Source organism: Podarcis muralis, chromosome 6 (assembly GCF_964188315.1).
Source record: "Podarcis muralis chromosome 6, rPodMur119.hap1.1, whole genome shotgun sequence".
Taxonomy (NCBI): domain Eukaryota; kingdom Metazoa; phylum Chordata; class Lepidosauria; order Squamata; family Lacertidae; genus Podarcis; species Podarcis muralis.
The window spans coordinates 24,583,790-24,602,673 of NC_135660.1; the positions used below are offsets into that span (position 1 = coordinate 24,583,790).

Below are 18,884 nucleotides of genomic sequence, written 5' to 3' on the forward strand. Positions count from 1 at the left end.
TGCCTCCCTTCCAAACCTTCGTTTTGCAGGCGTAATCGAGAAATACAGTGGTACCTCTGGGTACGAACTTAATTCGTTCTGGAGGTCTGTTATTAACCTGAAACCGTTCTTAACCTGAGGTACCACTTTAGCTAATGGGGCCTCCCGCTGCCGATGCACGATTTCTGTTCTCATCCTGAGGTTAAGTTCTCAACCCGAGGTACTACCTCTGGGTTAGCGGAGTCTGTAACCCGAGGTGTTTGTAACCCGAGGTACCACTGTACAGTCATAAGGTAAAGGTAAAGGTACCCCTGCCCGTACGGGCCAGTCTTGACAGACTCTAGGGTTGTGCGCCCATCTCACTCAAGAGGCCGGGGGCCAGCGCTGTCCGCAGACACTTCCGGGTCATGTGGCCAGCGTGACAAAGCTGCATCTGGCGAGCCAGCGCAGCACACGGAAACACTGTTTACCTTCCCGCCAGTAAGCGGTCCCTATTTATCTACTTGCACCCGGGGGTGCTTTCAAACTGCTAGGTTGGCAGGCGCTGGGACCGAACAACAGGAGCGCACCCCGCCGCAGGGATTCGAACCGCCGACCTTTCGATCGGCAAGCCCTAGGCGCTGAGGCTTTTACCCACAGCGCCACCCGCGTCCTGTACAGTCATACCTCGGGTTAAATACACTTCAGGTTGAACGTTTTCAGGTTGCGTTCTGTGGCAACCCGGAAGTAACGGAATGGGTTACTTCTGGGTTTCGCCGCTCGCACATGTGCAGACGCTCAAAATGACGTCATGTGTATGTGCAGAAGCGGCAAATCGCGACCCGCAGGTGCAGGTTGCGTTCTACTCAGGATGCGAACGGGGCTCCGGAACGGGTCCTGTTCGCATCCAGAGGTACCACTGTACTGCAAATTCGGAAGTCTGAATTTGGTAAACATAGGATTGTGTTAATGTCTACATGGGGTCATCAATCTTTAGGTGCAAACCCACAACCCCTCCTGACTCACTGCACCCTTAGTCAGGAGGTGGTGAGGGGGGGGTACCTCCCTCTCTCTCTCCCTCCCTCCCTCCCTATGGGCATAGCCAGGAGTTTTGTTGGGGGGGGGCAGGACTTTTGTTAGGGGGGCAGAATTGGCATGATTGGTCAGTTAGTTATTTCTATTGTTTTACTTGATGGGGGGCAGCTGCCTCCACTGCCCCCCTTGGCTATGCCCATGCCCCCCCCCCGGAACAGTACACAGAGTTGAAAGGAGGAAATTGGAAGAGTGACGGTCTTTCCCATTTCCAGCTCTGTGATTTTTAAGGCTCAGATTAATTATTAGTTCTGACTTTTCACATTGGTCTTTTGAAAAAGTGAAAGGTGTGGGTGCACTTTTTTGTTGTTGGTCTGTGTGCCAGGAGAGGGGGAGGGGGTCAAAAAATCCAAATGTGCCCACAGGCCCCAAACAGTTGGCAACCTCTGGGGATCGTTCATTGGTTTCTAGACAGGCAACCACAAGGCCATGAAGGGCTGGTCGGCAACTACAGTGGAACCTCGGTTGTCGAATGTAATCCATTCCGGAAGACCGTTCGACTTCTGAAACGTTCGACAACTAAGGCGCAGTGGGCGGCCTGCAAAATCCATTGAAAAAATGGAGAAACACGCCTTGGAAGTCGTTCGACTTCCGAGGCATGTTCAAAAACGGAATAAATTACTTCCAGATTTTTGGAGTTCGAAAACCAAAATGCCCAGCTTCCGAAACACTCATAAACCGAGGTTCCACTGTAGCCGACAGCCAGGCCTCAGGATCTTGCACTCAGCGGAAGCCGTGTGGCATGTTCAACTTCCGAGGTGTGTTCGAAAACTGAAGCATTTACTTCCGGGTTTATGGCGTTCAAAATCGAAATGTTCGTCAACTGAGACGTTCGAAAACCGAGGTACCACTGTTGTTAAAAAAAGAAGAGGCGTTACTGATTCTCTCATGTGCAGCAGGAACATAAGAAGGCTTATATCAAGGCTCTGTGTGCACCATACATATAAAGCATATGACTCTCCCCCCCCCGAATTCTGGGAAATGTAGTTTACCTATCACAGAGCTACAATTATCAAATTACAGTTTCCAGGATTCTTTGGGGGGTATGCCATGTGCTTTGTCGGTTTCACACAATTGGTCCATCTTTTAATCTGGTTCTTGTTGCGAGATGTGAATGCATGCTATAAAGACAAAGAGAGCAGGTTCCCTTCACCTCAGAACAATTGTTTTGTTCACACACAAATTATTATTTTATTTACTGTTTGAAAAAGGCTCATAGTGACCTGCAAATATACTTTTGATAATATTATTCAATAAATAGTGGAATGATCTAAGGACGGCTGAAACCAAATAAAGTAATATCAGAGGCCGCTGAAGATTTGAGTAGACAAGATGGATTTTTTTTTAGGTTTATATAATGTGTGTGGATTAATTATATGAGTTTTAATTGATTAGTCAATCAAGTGACAGCTCTAATGATGGTAATAATGCTTCATTCATCATGTATTACACATAAGCAGTGGGCCAAAGAAATGTATTAAACTTATGTGCTGTGAGCATTTAACTTTTAACCCCCCTGCTACAATGCTATATAGTGTCATTCAATACCCTTTTCCTCCTCTTCTCTGAAAAATTGGGATTTCATCCAAACTTTAAAGGTTAAGTTGTCAATAGAACTCAAAGAATGTTTTGTTTCCATTTGTATAACTAGTTTAATGTTTTTAAGTCCGCAGCATTGACTAACAATGAAACCAGTAAATTACTGAGGCATTCTTTAAAAGTTCATAATTGCAGATGCTCTTAAAATTAGCTCAGGAAAAGAGCATTTCTTTCGGAAAAGCAATGGTTTTAATTAGTAGTCTGTGTAGGAGAATAGATGCTGAAGCAATTCAGTAATGTTCCACTTCAGAATAAGAATTTGTCATGACAGTTAATTGAGTGAGAAATTGGACTTGTGACACCGTTGGTTAAATAGGCCCAGCAGCTTGTGACACAAAAGGGGCTCTGACGTTCAGAGTGCGAAGATGGCAGGAGCGAGCAGCAGCAAATCGCTCTGAGTGAGTTGTAGTTAACTCTTTATTAGCAAAACGGGGTCCAGACAGGAGCGTGAGGCCTAATGAGCACAGCAACTCATTTCCATGTTCTTGCCCCTGTGAAGCAGTTGCTGAGACTAAAGGTCCCCATCTCCCCACAGTTGCCTATGTCTCTTCTCCAGGATTTCCTCCCAAGCAATTGGAGACTACACCGGTGTGCCTGTATTTGCTCCTTCCATTTCATGCCTCTCCTGGTCCTGGCAGACCAGGGGAGAGAAGAGCTTATCACAGCAGAAGGAGGAGACACCTGCATTTGTTCACCAGCATGACCCATCTCTGCCTCTTGACCTCCCTCATTGCCCTCTCCTGCTTCAGCTTCTGGACTTCTCTCTGCCACAGACTCTCCCTTCTCACTGAGCCCTGTTACCTCTTCAGCTTCTCACACCGCCTCTCCTTCCTGTGGCCACTCACAGTCATCCCACCCCCAATCCCCTGGCTTTAAGCCTTCTTCCCTTGGGGGTTCCCCGGCTGGTTCCTCTCACCGCTCCCCTGTGTCCAACCAGCTCCTGACAGAAAATACCAAAAGTTCAATCATTTCTCCTCAGGCACCTTTCTCTATTCTGCTTAAATAGCAATGAATTTCAGTAAAATACAGTTATATTTTCCTTTTGAATTGCTTTGAGTTTTCTTTTCTTAAAAAATATATTTATTTGATTTTTCAACTTCAAATTTTACAGAGATATCTCAAGCATAAATCACAAAAACGAGATTCGAAGGAATCTCCTAGACTTCCATCCTCCCTTATGTGGGTCTTATTATTAATCAGTTCCTCCTGCATCTTTTATGATAATCCAAACCCTTTACTTCTTCCATTATGTCCAAAATCAAACTTCAAGTTCTATTCCAATCCTACTAATGATTTCAACTGTTTACAGTGGTCTTTAAGTTAAGTTATAATTTTTGCCCCATTCCTTATTAAAATTTTGGTCTTCCTGATTTCTGACCCTTCCGGTCATTTTTGTCATTTTAGCATAGTCCATTAAATTCATCTGCTGTTCTTCTCTGGTAGGAATTTTATCTTCTTCTCATCTCTGGGCCAGTAACATCTGTACAGCCATGGTTGTATACATAAATAGTCTTTTCTGCTCCTTTTGAGTTTTCTTCCATTTATCTATGTGAATAATTTTGACAGATGGCCCTTGTTTGGAAGGCCATACAGTCAACCGGCTCGCGATCAAATTCCTAAAAGCATAAAGGGCAGAACCTGTCACGGAACACAATCGTTTAATCAAACTCGATATAACAGACGCCACATCCCCACAGCATTTGTCTTTGCCTGAAATCCTTTACCCGCTTACTTGGGAGTAAGGCTCACAAAGCTGAACGGGACTTAATTCAGAGTAGACACATATAGGATTGCACTGTTATTTTGGGAATTTCTAGCTTGCACTCCTAACTGTGAGTGATGTGTTACCAGGAGATGAATAGCTGGCTAAAGTTAGCAAATAATAAGAACTAGCAGCTGTCTTCTTTTTTTTCAATGCTTGGGACTTGGTTTCCCATCAGTTGTTCCGCGGTATTGAGTCAAGCCACCCACAGTGCTTTGCCGCAGCTGTGACTATGCACCATGAGAAGGTAGTTAGCGTTGGTGTGTGTGTATTTATTATCACATTTGTTATCTTGACCTTCCTCCAAAGAACTCAAAGCAGCCACGGATTAGTCTGATGTGGTGACCACAGCGAGCTTTAAGGATGGGCAGGGATTTGAACTCGGTCCTCCGTCTGCTATAACACACTGTCTGGGGCCGACAAGTATTTTGTGAGCATGTGTTAAGGACAGACATAATCAGACAGCTCCTTTAAGGGGCAAGGAAGCTTCAGGCATGTACAGAAGGGCAAACCAGTGTTCCTCTGTGACCAGGAATTCATAGGGATGTGAGACTGGAATTGAGGTCTCACTGTTGAAGGTTATTTGACAATGGAAACGTCTCACTCAGGAGGTTGTGGACTCTAGTCCTTGGTGGTTTTTAAGCTGAGGTTGGGTAGCTATCTCACAGATGCTTTAGCTGAGATTCCTGCATTGTAGGGGGTTGGACTAGATGACCCGTGGGTCCCTTCCAGCTCTTAAGATTCCATGCTTCTATGAGGTTGCATGAAGAGATTCCTAAGATTGTATCTAATGAAGTGGTTCCATTAGTGCAAGGACTCTTGATTGTACGATGGGACTTGCCTTTCATTTCATTATTTCATTTCATTTCATTTCATTTCCATAGACCCCCAGATCAGCTCTTGGGGGTTGTGGGAACCCCCAGAATAGATTTGGGGGGTGCACATAAGGAGGAGGAAAGGGAGAGCAATTTCATTGCACAAGTGAAAGTCCTTGTGCAAATGGAATGACTTGGTTGGATATAACTATTAGGTGATAGCGAAATGTGTGTGAGCAGTTTGAAGGCCTATGATTACAACCCTCCAAATACCACAAATTGCAAAAACAACCAAATAAATTCTCTATGCAAAGTTGTTCACAAATTTATAAACTTACAGGTTTTGGCAAACTATCCTCTCTAATTGAGTAAAAGAGGTTTGGGTTTGTTTTTTTTTTTACTTTGGCTAGAATGAAACTGCAGCCACATCTCTTCTAGACTGCGTTTCCACTTGATTTCGTTTTTTTAAACTTGTCTTTTGTGCACAGCGTTTATCCCATCTTCAGCTAAATCCCCTCCCCTCTTGTCTTCATTTGCTTTGTAATCGTGTAAAAAAAGTGGCTAGACATATCATTGTGGCGACTGTAACCTAGGTTTAAGGTGCCATTTGGCTTTTCCATCTTTGTTTCTAATACTGCAACCACACACACACACACACACACACACACATGCGTGCTTGTTGATACTCCCAAAGAACTCTAACAGGTTTGTAAGACCAGACACCGGACAAGCCCAAGCACTCAGCTCCTGTGAGATGAGAGGGGAAGGGAAGAAGAGAGGGAATGAGAGCCTTCTTCAAAATGGCTCTCACATTCCATGCATTCTTCGTACACCTCAACCATTAGCTGTTTTTTGTTTTGTTTTGTTTTTTGCTGGTTGTGGGGGGCAAGCTATTGAGCCATTAAAGAAGTCATTAACATTCTTTTGCCGGACATAATGATAAGGCCAAGCCAGCCTTCATAACAATCTTTCTTCCCATTTTGGAGATTATTTTTATCTTATTTTATATTGCACCTTTCCCCCAAGGAGCTCAGGGTGGCATAAATGCTTCTCCCTTTCTCTGTTTTCTCTCTCTTCACAATCACCCTGTGAAGTAAGTTGTGCTGAGTGATGGTGCCTGGCCTAAGGTTGCTCTGTAAGCTTCATGGCCAGAGTAGGATTCGAACCCTGGTCTCCCAGGGCCTAGATCAAAGATGTGACAGTTACACCAACCTGTTGTCACATTACTTACCAAGCAATGCCAAGGTTTTGTAGGATTGGTGGGTGTGGCAGAAGAGCCCCCACTTCCCAAGTCTTCCCAACTCACTCCGGCCAATTTCCCAGTGGACCCAAAGTCTCCTATGACTCACCCCAACACATCTTCTTCCAAGACCTATTGCCAGCAACAGGCAATATCTCTCTACACATGGAGCTTCCCCACTCCTTTCCTTTCTGTCCACAGAATGGCCCTCTTCCTAAGCCCCTCCCAGCTGCCCCTTGGCCAGCTTTAGGATTTCAGCTTTAAGCAAGTATTTTCTCTTAAATTTATACTCTGATTTGGAAATGCTCAAACCAAGATGTGTTGACTTCATTCGTTTTGTTCTTAGTTGTCCTTATCAACCAATACCTGAAACCTGGACCCCTCCAGGCCCCTTATTTTCTTTGTTCCATATTGCATTCTAAATCGTCACTTTACCAAACTCAAGCGCTCTGGCCCGATTGAAATAGCTCACGAGCACTCTTGAGAGGCAGGACAAGCATAGAAGCTGTGACTTGCTGGTGGAAGTTGACCAGCGGAATTCGCCTATACAACCCCTCTTATTTGCCACTGTCCCATTTTCCAGCACGTGAAGCAGCTCACAGGAAGCGAAAGCCATAAAAATCCATGTCCAAAAAAAACCACTTGTTTTACAAACATAGCTATAAAACATAGCACAACCAACCAACCAAACAGAAACAGAAGCAACAGTCAATGAGCAATTAAGCAGCCAATCAAAATAGTAAAAACTCATTTATGAAGCGAGTCATCGTCGCTAACGATTAAAATCCCCAGAGAGCAAAAGAGTCACGACTTGACATCTAAATGTTGCTAGTCTTGGCATCTCCCATGTTTGTCTGGCAAGGCCATTTCAGAAGCAAAGCATTGCCATTGAAAGACTCTCCTCTGTTGCCAGCTGCCTAATCTCTGAAGGCAGCAGCACCCAGAGGAGAGTGTTGGATGCAAATGAGAGCTGGACCAGTTCACATAGGAGAAAGCATGCATGGTTCCTCTTTGTGTTCATTTGTGGACAATTGCAGCTCTTTTATGGACTGTGCACCTCCATCATCCCTGTTTATTTCAGCGGCACCTTCACAGAAGACTTTCTTGTCAGACTGCGTGCCTAATGAACTTTGTTTTTCGATCACGGATAAGAAAGAAGCAGATCTTGATACCCGGGAAAACTTGATAATTCTTGGATGTGCGCCACCGCCATCATCACAGAGCTACTTTTACAATACAAATATTTTCAAACGAACATAAGACAGTCTTGGCCCTGCCTGGATTAAGACGATGACGACAATAATGGATGTGCCGACCAGAGTCTGTGGATTTAAAGAGACAGGTGTAGGATATAAAATGTCCCTGCAAATGCTGGAGAAGCAGGGACTGTTCTGAAGAGTGATAGGCTGAATTTGATCCGGTCCGGGGGAGCGTTCTGAGCCAAAGTGGAAGCCCCCACCCACTTGAGCCTTTTGCTGGTTTCAACAGCTGTCAAAAAGGGTACGATTGTGAAATTGGTTCAGAATGCTTTCCCTGATCCGATTAAATGAAATGCAGAAAATTCTATTATTTCCACTTCCTTGGTGGATTTTTATTTCCACACCAACCATCCCATTCTATAGCCAACACCGCTTTTGTAATGAATGAATCAAGGTTATGTATTCATAGCAGCAGGGAGCAAATTTGTATGATGATGATGATGATGATGATGATGATGATTAGTAGTAGTATAGTTTCTATCCTAACCTTCCTCCCAAAGGAGCCCAGGATAGCAAAAAACCAAACAATAAAACAGTAAAAACATCTGAAAAACAGTTCCAATACAGATACAGACCATGAAAGCTATTTGCCTGTCTTAGAGAAATTGCTGGTTCTGCGGTGTCAAAGGCCTCTTAAATGTGGTAATAAATAAGTTTTGTTGTTGTTTAGTCGTTTAGTCGTGTCTGACTCTTCGTGACCCCATGGACCAGAGCACGCCAGGCACTCCTGTCTTCCACTGCCTCCCGCAGTTTGGTCAAACTCATGTTCGTAGCTTCGTTAAATAAGTTTAAACTGTGTAGTATAAGGTGCAGCAATATTCTGGGATGAGTTGGCTTAGGATCCTATAGATCTTGGTCTTTCTGGCAATTTTTTTTATCTGTTCTCAAAGGACTGATGTGCCGTCTTACTGCTTGACTATGTTGTCACTAGTGCCCTTTCCTCAGCTTTTAGAGAACCCCCAGTTCATCCACATGCACACTAGCTGGCCTTGGGAAAGCCAGTTTTCTCAGGGAATATCTGCATCAGTGCTTTAAACACACCAAACATTCATTTCCTCTCCCCACTGAATCTTGGGAACTGTAGATGTAGGGATATAACACAGGGGCGAGGAGCATGTGACCCTCCCAATGGTGCTTGCTTCCAAGTCCCACCAGCCCCAGCCAGCATGGCCAGTGGTTAGGGAGGATGGGAGCTGTAGTCCCAACAACATCTGAGGGGCAACAGGTTCCCCATCTCTGCTCTTAGATAGTTGCTGGGACCCCACCTCCCAGACAGTGCCGACTGGCCCAGATACCTGCCCAGCAAGCCACCATTTAAATTTCCCACAATGCCCCTTATGCTGTGTCATCTACTGCACCCTTCCACCACAGTCCCTCCAAGTGTCCCTATTTTCCAGGGACATCCCTGATTTAGAGGAGCCGTCCTGGTTTCTGTTTTGATCCCAGAATGTCCCGCTTTTCCTTAGGATGTCCCCATTTTCACTGGAGAAATGTTGGAGGGTATGGAGTTATCTGACCCCCGAGTCGTCTGAAGGCAATCCTGTGCAGGGAATTTTTTTTTTTTAATGTTTAATGTTTTATTATGTTTTAACAGTGGTACCTCGGGTTACAAACACCTCGGGTTACAGACTCCACTAACCCGGAAGTAGTACGTCGGGTTAATAACTTTACCTCAGGATGAGAACAGAAATCATGCGGTGGTGCGCGGCAACAGTGGGAGGCCCCATTAGCTAAAGTGGTACCTCAGGTTAAGAATGGTTTCAGGTTAAGAACAGGCCTCCGGAACGAATTAAGTATGTAACCAGAGGTACCACTGTATGTATGTTGGAAGCCACCCAGAGTAGTTGGGGCAACCCAGTAAGATGTGTGGGATATAAATAGTGAAATTATCATTATGGAATGGGACATCCCTATTTTCACCGGAGAAATGTTGGAGGGTATGCCACCACTGCAAGTAACCTGAACTGGTCCCAATAACAATGTACATATATTTCCAGTCTCACTTCCTTCTGTGATACTATATACCTCTCTGAAGTGCTGTTAAAATGAAATACCAAAACAACAACAAAGGAGCAACCACTTAACATGCATTTCAGAAATGCGGCGAATAGAATTCTAGTGGAGCTGCAAATGCAAAAGGGCTGGTCTTTTTCCTGAGGTACTTGGAGGGGGGCTATTGCTGCATTTTTCTGCCCAGTGAGGCACTGATATATATGCAGGTGAAGAGGCAGAGATTAGCACTTGAGGTGAGCGAGTTTGTATGCCTTTCAGTCAAGGGAGTGGTCACAAGGGCTGGAGGGCATTGTATACAGAGCAGGCTGGAGCTTGCCTTGCAAAACGGAGAGCAGCAGTAAGCAAGATAATACCATTTTCCTCACCATCATCTTTGTCTTTCATCACAAAGTCCTGGGGGGAAAAGAGAGGGTCAGAAGGATATGTTAAAAAAGGTAAAGGTAAAGGACTCCTGACAGTTAAGTCCAGTCGCAGACGGCTCTGGGGTTGCGGCGCTCATCTCGCTTTACTGGCCGAGGGAGCCGGCATTTGTCCTCAGACAGTTTTTCCAGGTCATATGGCCAGCATGACTAAGCCGCTTCTGGCAAAACCAGAGCAGTGCACAGAAACGCCATTTACCTTCCCGCCGGAGTGGTACCTATTTATCTACTTGCACTTTGATGTGCTTTTGAACTGCTAGGTTGGCAGGAGCAGGGACCAAGCAACGGGAGCTCACCCTGTTGCGGGGATTCGAACCGCTAACCTTCTGATCAGCAAGCCCAAGAGGCTCAGTGGTACAGACCACAGCGCCACCGAAAGAAAGACCCCAGATGTTTCTTCATTTGATGCCGCTGTTTCGTTAAAAGTATTTTTTGAGAATGGGAGGCTGGGTGACAATGATATTCACGTGGACTTGTGCATGCAGAAAAGTAAGTGTTTCTTGATGCTATTTTCCAGGGAAGGCCGTTCCACAAGATCCCTCCTCTTCTTCCCTCTCTCATCCCAGCTTGTTCCCTCTTGCTTTTCTCACAACTCTGCCTAATATATCTGTCAAGTGCTGGATAGTCTGATAGAGAGTTGAGGCCTTTGACTCACAGCATTTGGCCTTAAGGTCAATTACCTGCTCCAGAGATGTTGCCTTTAATTGCCTGCCAACCATCACCATAGTAATACCATAGAACAGGCACGTCCAACAGGTAGATCACTCAACAACTTAGTCTCTCCTAAAAAAAGCTCAACATTTTGACCTGAACCCCCCAAAAGGGGGTAGATCACTGCCAATTTATAAGGCTGTGAGTAGATCGCAGTCTCTTGGGAGTTGGCCACCCCTGCCATAGAAGAAAGGAAAGCTTGTGTTGATGATTCTGAGGGAGAAATAGGGGGGGGGGGGACGAACCACCTCTTTTTTTTTCAGAAGGCAACAAGAACAACAAAAGCAGTTGAGCAATGGTTTTCTGTAAACAGATGTCCCAATGTTTAGTAATGGCTCTGTAGAGGTGGAAGCTGTTTGACGGGGTTATTGTGCAGGACAATGTAAGCTGTCACCCTGTGAAGAGCAGTAAATGAGTGAAAACATGTGGGTTGCTGAAGTTGATGAGTCATCAACTTCCCACTTGCTGTAAAGCCGCCTTCCTTTGATGTAGCCCAGCCGCAAAATCCACTCTCCCTTCCGTCCCAGGAACACACGGCAGAGCCCTGATAAAGGAACCCCGTGTGGTAGCTCTGTACAATATGTACGTTTATAATAGCCCCTTAAACAAAAATAGGAGATTTTTGCAAATCTCTACGTTTCCTTTCTTCCTCCTCCCCTTCTTCTTCTTCTTTTGCTTTGATTATTATTATAAAACAATTAATGCTTAGGTGTTGAGTAAGTATTCCAACCTGGTTTCATGAGCCTGTATAATATTAAATCCAGGAAACAGAGACTGGTGCAGAGAGATGGATCATTACAGCTGGCGAGTAGTAGAAAAGGACCGGCAATATTTTTCATGCTGCTGCCTGCTGGTTGTGGGGAGAAAAAACACCACCCCTGGTTCTTTTTCTCCCTCTCTTGGCTAGGATGCAGTGGAAGTGAGGGATTAGAAGCTAGTCCCTCTTTTAAAATATCTTGTGTGTGTCATTAGTACAAAATGCTGGAGGACATGCAATCTTTTCGAGTAGGAAGTTCCAAAAGGAAACGTAACCCCGCGGGGGAATGTAGCGTTTGGCCCTAAACTGCCTCGATTCTGATTCTCAGGCTCGCTCTGCAAAGTGGTCCAACCAGGAGACCCCTTGATCTTAACTTGCACAAACCAGAGTCGAAGGGCGGAGAAAAAATTCTCATCAGGCAAGAGGCAGTGTCAGCCATCATTGCTGCCCCTTCCCTCCTTACAGCTGTCGCTGTAGCTGTTTGATTGAACGGCTATGGGAGGGGGGGAGAGGTGACAGAGATTTAGCCTTTCACTTACCCAACCCTCAGCTGTTCAGCCAAGCATTGGGGGACCGGGCAGCTTCGCCTCTCCCCATAGCGTGAGGGAGAGAAAGAGGGGTGTTGCTGTTGCTCCACGGCCCCCTCCCAGCTATGTTGAACATTAAACTGAGTGTGCATTAGGGACTAATGTGACACACTGACTTTCCCAAAATATATACACGAGTATGATTGACCCAACAGGAGTGCTCTTGTTCAGAGCTCAAGCCAGGCGGCCCGTGTTTCACTGTTATCCATTTTCATTTTCCAACCTAAAGTCAACTTTCCATGGCTAGTGAGCATGCTCAATCCTCTTCAGTCTGTTTTGGCATGTCTCCACCACCTCCCCTTTATCACCAGTTATATGGAAACATAGGGAGCCGCCTTATCCCAAGTCCGGACCATTAAAGTACATTGGTCTACTACACCTACTGTCAGGGTTTCAGCGGCCTGGTTTGGGTTCTGGTCCTGTTGGCACACCAGTGACCGCCCTGAGATCTCCAGGTGTAGGGCAGCATATACAATTAATAATAATAATAATAATAATAATAATAATATCTGCTTTAAGATCTGCTCAGGCTCTTCTCCAGATGCTTTCTTTATCAGCGGCAAGTTGTACAAGAGGCAGGGCCTTTTCAGTAGTGACCCCCTCATCAGGGAATGTTCTTCCCAAAGACGACGATGACAATATTTATTTATTTATTGCATACATACATACTCCGCCCATCTGTCTGGGTTTCCCCAGCCACCCTGGGCGGCTCCCAACAGAATATTAAAAACATGACAAAACACAAAACATTAAAAACTTCCCTAAACAGGGTTGCCTTCAGAGGTCTTCTAAAAGTCAGATAGTTATTTCCTTGACATCTGATGGGAGGGCGTTCCACAGGGCGGGCGCCACTACCAAGGAGAGGCCTGCGTATGGTGCAAGTTTTTTGGAGTCAGGCCAAATTTTATTTTTTATTTTTCTAATTTAACCCAGGAATTTTAATCTTCTACAAATCCTGGTCTGCTGAGGTGGTATTATTATTATTATTATTATTATTATTATTATTATTATTACATTTACATTACAGTGCAATTTAGTTTGCAAAATTGTGTTGTATGCTACCCTGAAATCCAAATAGGATGAAGAGTAGTACAGAAATGTTTTGATAATAAATAAATGAATGAATTCACTAATAGAGGGAGCGCCGAATATTCTTTTGTGACGAATAAAATGACAATAGGATGTTTTTCAGAATCTGCATTCTAGTTTAAGGATGTCAGAAGCTGCAAATAACTTTGCAGTAAGGTACTCTTGCATCCTGTCATTGTTGTTTTGAGACCCATCTACTGGGCCTTCACTTACCTGGCCTAGAAGCCCCTTTTTGAGAACCACACGCTCCTGTTTGCAACCAGGAACTCTGACAGAAGCCTGACACGCCTGCAGAGCAGGTTTGCCTAACCTGCTGCTGACACAATGCTTGTGGATTGCTGTCACCGACCAAACTTCAGGATTTACCTGTCTTAAGCTTTCCGTAAGCTTATGCAAAGATTTTGTTCTCTCTTAAAGTTTGCCATGAATTATGCTGGGTTCGTACTCCCCCCCTCCCTGTTTTTACCCCTCTAAAGGATTTAATCCCTACAAATGTTTGCCTTCTTTTTCAATCAATAATGTGGCAGTTTCGTATTGCTTCAGTGACCTCTCTTTTTCAGAGACACTGGCATGTCCTGGTTCCAGCAGACTTTGAATCAGGGGTGGGGAACCTTTCTCAGCTGCGGGGCCACATTCCCCTCTGAGCAGGCTAACAGAGGCCTCATTCCTGTGGCTGTAGGGATAAGAGGCAAAAGTGGCCAGAGCAACAAATGTGAATTTTAGCTTGGTACAGTAGACCTTGCACTCACACAACCAGGCAAGCAAGAAGCATTTTCAGCGTTTAAGGACATATTCCAGCTAGGCAGAAATACTCAGGGTGTGTGCATGATAATGGTCAGATTTTGGGTCAAACAAACTGAAGTTGGTTTTACCCGATGTACCGATTTTGATTATAACCATGTACAGTGGTGCCCCGCAAGACGAATGCCTCGCAAGACGAAAAACTCGCTAGACGAAAGGGTTTTCCGTTTTTTGAGTCGTTCCGCAAGACGAATTTCCCTGTGGGCTTGCTTCGCAAGACGAAACGTCTTGCGAGTTCTTGCGAGTTTGTTTCCTTTTTCTTAAAGCCGCTAAGCCGTTAATAGCCGCTAATAGCCGTGCTTCGCAAGACGAAAAAACCGCAAGACGAAAAAAAACTCGCGGAACGGATTAATTTCGTCTTGCGAGGCACCACTGAATAGAATGCTTACTTTCACCAAAGAAAGCAAGGAGCAATTATTCTACATGTCTGAATACATGGATAGTGAATGGCTCTCTTGAATCCAAGTATAAAAAGAATCTCTCTCCTTTTTTTCATACTTGCCTCAGCTTTCTTGGCCTATAAAAAGCCTTAGACGTTTTTTTCCAGGGATAGCTGAAATTTGGGGGCTAATTATAAACCAGTCTTTAAAAATAAATAAGCAGCTTTCCGCACCTTATGAAGTTAAGCCATGTTTGCTAAGTGCAGCTTTCCCTTGAATTCCTTGAACTAGGAGCACATTTAGATGTATCTCAGAGTGAGGCCGCCCCTCCAAATAGATTCCACCTCCATGCTCTTGAATGAAGTTGAAATGCTTTTCCTTCGCCAGGATGGCACCAGAAGGGCAATCCAGGGCACTCCCTGGCTTCTAGCTTCAGGCAGTTTGAACATCTCATGTTTGCATAGAACATTCCTCTCTCTCTTGTGCAGCTGCAGAGTTTCAGATTTATGCACCCTGAACCTTTTGATCAGTTTTTCAGGCAGCGTCGAATACCTTCTCTTGCATCGTTTGGCATATTTGAGTCCCTGTTCCCTCTAGTTGAGCTCTGCATCGTATCTGGAAATCTCTGCAGCAATGCCCAGTTACTTGTTTCTGTCCGTTGTGCAAATCTGTTGGAAGTGAGCGCTCTGTGGATGCAAGCGTGGTCACTGATTGATTGACTGCAACGCCAGGTAATCACTCTCATGTTGGGAAGAGGCATTGTGGTGCAAACACCACACTACAGATAGTTTTCTTCACCTCCCAGGACTTTTCAGGGAAGGCAGTTTATGTGCTTAACTATGAGATTGAGCGATGCCTGTGCATGTGAAACTTCAAGAATCGTTGCTTACACGCTTTCAAACTTTTCACGAGGCCACTGGAAGCTCGGCAATTATGTGTTCGAGGTGGGGTGTTTGAAAGCTAAAGTTCTGAGGAGCCCAGTATACCTGACAGTGAGTGTTGGACAAGAAGCTGAGAGATGAGGGTTCAAATCCCCAATCAGCCTCAAAGATCACTGGGTGGCGTTAGTCACATCCAAACCACACATTTAAAGCCTTCTCCCAAGCAGAAGGAACCGCTCAACAGCCTTAACCATCTACAGTTCCTAGGAGTCTTTGGGGGAAGCCATGACAGTCAAAGTTGGAACATCTCTCATTCCAACAACCTGAAATCTATCACTGTGTTTCATGGGTCCGCTCTTGCTTTTTCCTTTCTGTGTGACCTCAGCTTTAGTACAGTGGTACCTCGGGTTAAGAACTTAATTCATTCTGGAGGTACGTTCTTAACCTTGAAACTGTTCTTAACCTGAGGTACCACTTTAGCTAATGGGGCCTCCCGCTGCCACCGCGCCGCTGCACGATTTCTGTTCTCATCCTTAAGCAAAGTTCTTAACCCGAGGTAGTATTTCTGGGTTAGCGGAGTCTGTAACCTGAAGCGTCTGTAACCTGAAGCGTCTGTAACCCGAGGTACCACTGTACTTTGTGCTGTTTTGCTTCCTTATTCCCCCCACCCCCAGTAGCTAAGGAGCGACAGGAAGCAGCTGGCAGGGCTCAGCCTTTCAAATCCCTTTGCAGAAAACAGGGGCATTTCCAGTGGGTTTGGTCCAGATTACATGAAGGGTTAGAGTATTGGCTGGCAAAGAGGAGCAAAACAAAACACTAGGCTCTGCGGTTCCTTTCATTCTCAATTGGTGAGCAAGAAAGCAAATGCTGCAGCAAGGGAGTGCTGTGTGACAAATGTGTTTCCCAAAAGAGTAGATATCACTTGGCGCTGTGACATTTACAGCATGCCAGAACCAGGGGTGGGGGCAGGAAGAGGCTATTCCCGAAAACAATGGCTGCTTTTAAAGTGGCAGCGTTGTTAAAATAAGCCTTCGCGTTTGCTCCCTCTAGCATTTATTGGCGGTAGGTCTAGTATTTTGGACCTTGCCCAAATATTGATTGATTTTACTTATACTGTATGTCGCTTTCCCACAACAAGCTGTGCTACAGCAAACATTCAATACATCAGAACACTGGAAATACATACTGTATATACAAAACACAGAGCATGTTAGAAAATTCAAAATAACAAAAATCAGCCATTTAGCAAACACAGAATAAATCCAGTATTACAACAACAACAACAAAAATCTAGGCTTAAATTGCATAAATACAAGGCAAAAATGAAAGTTAAACGACAATAAAGTTTCATAAATGCAGTTCAGTGGCGAGGAGTAGATGCCATACAGCTGGCATACAGGCTAGATGACATAGGCTCTCACATTTCTCCTCCATTTGCAGCAAAATTCAAATGGCAGGGTGGGCAATGGTGGCAAGTCTTTTCCGCAGCCTCCTGGAAGTACCAACAGCTGGTGCAGGTCTTATTGCAAATATGCAGGTGAAACAGTAAAACAGTGCTCACCGTTTTTTAAGGCCCATCAGCATATTTGGGTTTTAGGCACCACACCCTCTGGTCACTTATCCCTTCAGATCAGCCCCATACCAAATGACAGGGAGAAAGTATGTGCATACTCACATTATTTCCCCCTAGGGATTGGGGTGAAAGTAAAATCTACTAGAATTTATCTAAGCCTTGGGGAACAGGTAGAGCTGAACGAGGAAGTAGGGAAAGCATTGCTCTTCCGGCTTCCTCCTTAATTTCTATGTGCTTTTCTTGGGGGGACGGGGGCGTTCAGATCCTTTGCGGGCACCATGGGAAGACGTCAAGGGTACCATTGTGCACACGGGCACCCTTGTGGTAAAAGCTTCAGCTACATTTTGGACCTCAGGAAGAAAGTTGAGTTTTGAATGAAGGTGCTAAGTTGGATTTTAAACAGCTTCCCTAACTGAGTTTGGTGATTTACAACTTGCAGGCAAGTTGTATGTTTTCAGTAACGTTCCTGATTTCTCCTAAAATCCCAAGCGTGTCACCACCTGCAGCTTTTATCTTTTTTTATGCAGGAGAAAGGAGAGTACACTTATATCTGCTTAATTACTGGCTAAAACTAGTATGGTAAAAGAATATGGTGAAACACTGCAATATGGAGACTGTTGTATGTGCACCAGCCCTCAATGAATGGCATTTAAGTGTAAATCTGTCTTTACGTTTTGAAACTACCAGTTTATCCATTCATTTCAGAATTTGGTTTTTGGATAGGAGCTCCCAGGTTCAGTCCTTGGCATTCCCATTTTGGGGGCAAACACTTAAATATGAGCAAGATCTCCTCTCAAGAATCAAGAGAGCTTCTGCCAGTCAGTCATTGCTGAGCTAGATGATAAAGTCTGTGTGTGCATGCGCATTCCGATTTAACAGTTGGATTTCTGATTCTAAGAAATAGTTTGTGGGGAAAATATGGGCATGGCTCATTTAAGGCACTAAGACCAAATGGTCAACCAAGGAGAGCTTCATCGCAATTATTCTCATAAACATGCCTTTGGGAACCTATCCTTTGCCAAATTTGTAAACTTTATCCAGCAGTCAAATAGATATTAACCTACTCTCATTTCTGCTAGAAGCATTCTCATTTAAGGTCATAACGTGGGTGGCGCTGTGGGTTAAACCACAGAGCCTAGGACTTTCTGATCAGAAGGTCGGCGGTTGAAATCCCTGCGATGGGGTGAGCTCCCGTTGCTCGGTCCCTGCTCCTGCCAACCTAGCAGTTCGAAAGCACGTCAAAGTGCAAGTAGATAAATAGGTACGGTCCGGCAGGAAGGTAAACAGCGTTTCCGTGTGCTGCTCTGGTTTGCCAGAAGCGGCTTAGTCATGCTGGCCACATGACCTGGAAGCTGTACGCTGGCTCCCTCGGCCAATAAAGCCCAGAGTCAGTCACGACTGGACCTAATGGTCAGGGGTCCCTTTACCTTTACCTAATACAGTCGCACCTTGGAAGTCGAATGGAATCTGTTCCGGAAGTCCATTCGACTTCCAAAACGTTCGGAAACGAAGGCACGGCTGCCGATTGGCTGCAGGAAGCTCCTGCAGCCAATCGGAAGCTGCATCAGACATTCGAGTTCCAAAGAACGTTTGCAAACCGGAACACTCGCTTCCGGGTTTGCGGCGATCGGGAGCCAAAACGTTCGACTTGCAAGGCGTTCGGGATCCAAGGTATGACTGCACTGAAAGAATCGCTCACAGGTTATTTTCACAAGGGAACTCTTTCAGCCCAATATATTATTCAAGTCTTTATTCTGAAATGAGTCAAAATCAGAGGGAAGGGGGCGGCAGCTTGGGAAGCTAAAGAATACAGGAAAGGCAAACATTGTATGGTGTCATACAAAGGGAGAATGAATTAGTATTGAAGGAAACCTTGAAGTGAGGAAGTGAGTCAGTCGCTGGAAGGAAGGGCATGTGAGACGTACAAAGTGAAAGTGACCTTGAGCTG

The 18,884-nt window shown here is 45.0% G+C and overlaps 1 protein-coding gene across 1 annotated transcript in view; it reads left to right on the forward strand.

Annotated features, from left to right (window-relative positions):
* The window catches only part of WWTR1 (WW domain containing transcription regulator 1), an 89,942-nt gene that overhangs the window by 35,440 nt on the left and 35,618 nt on the right, over positions 1-18,884 (forward strand). The window lies entirely within an intron of this gene.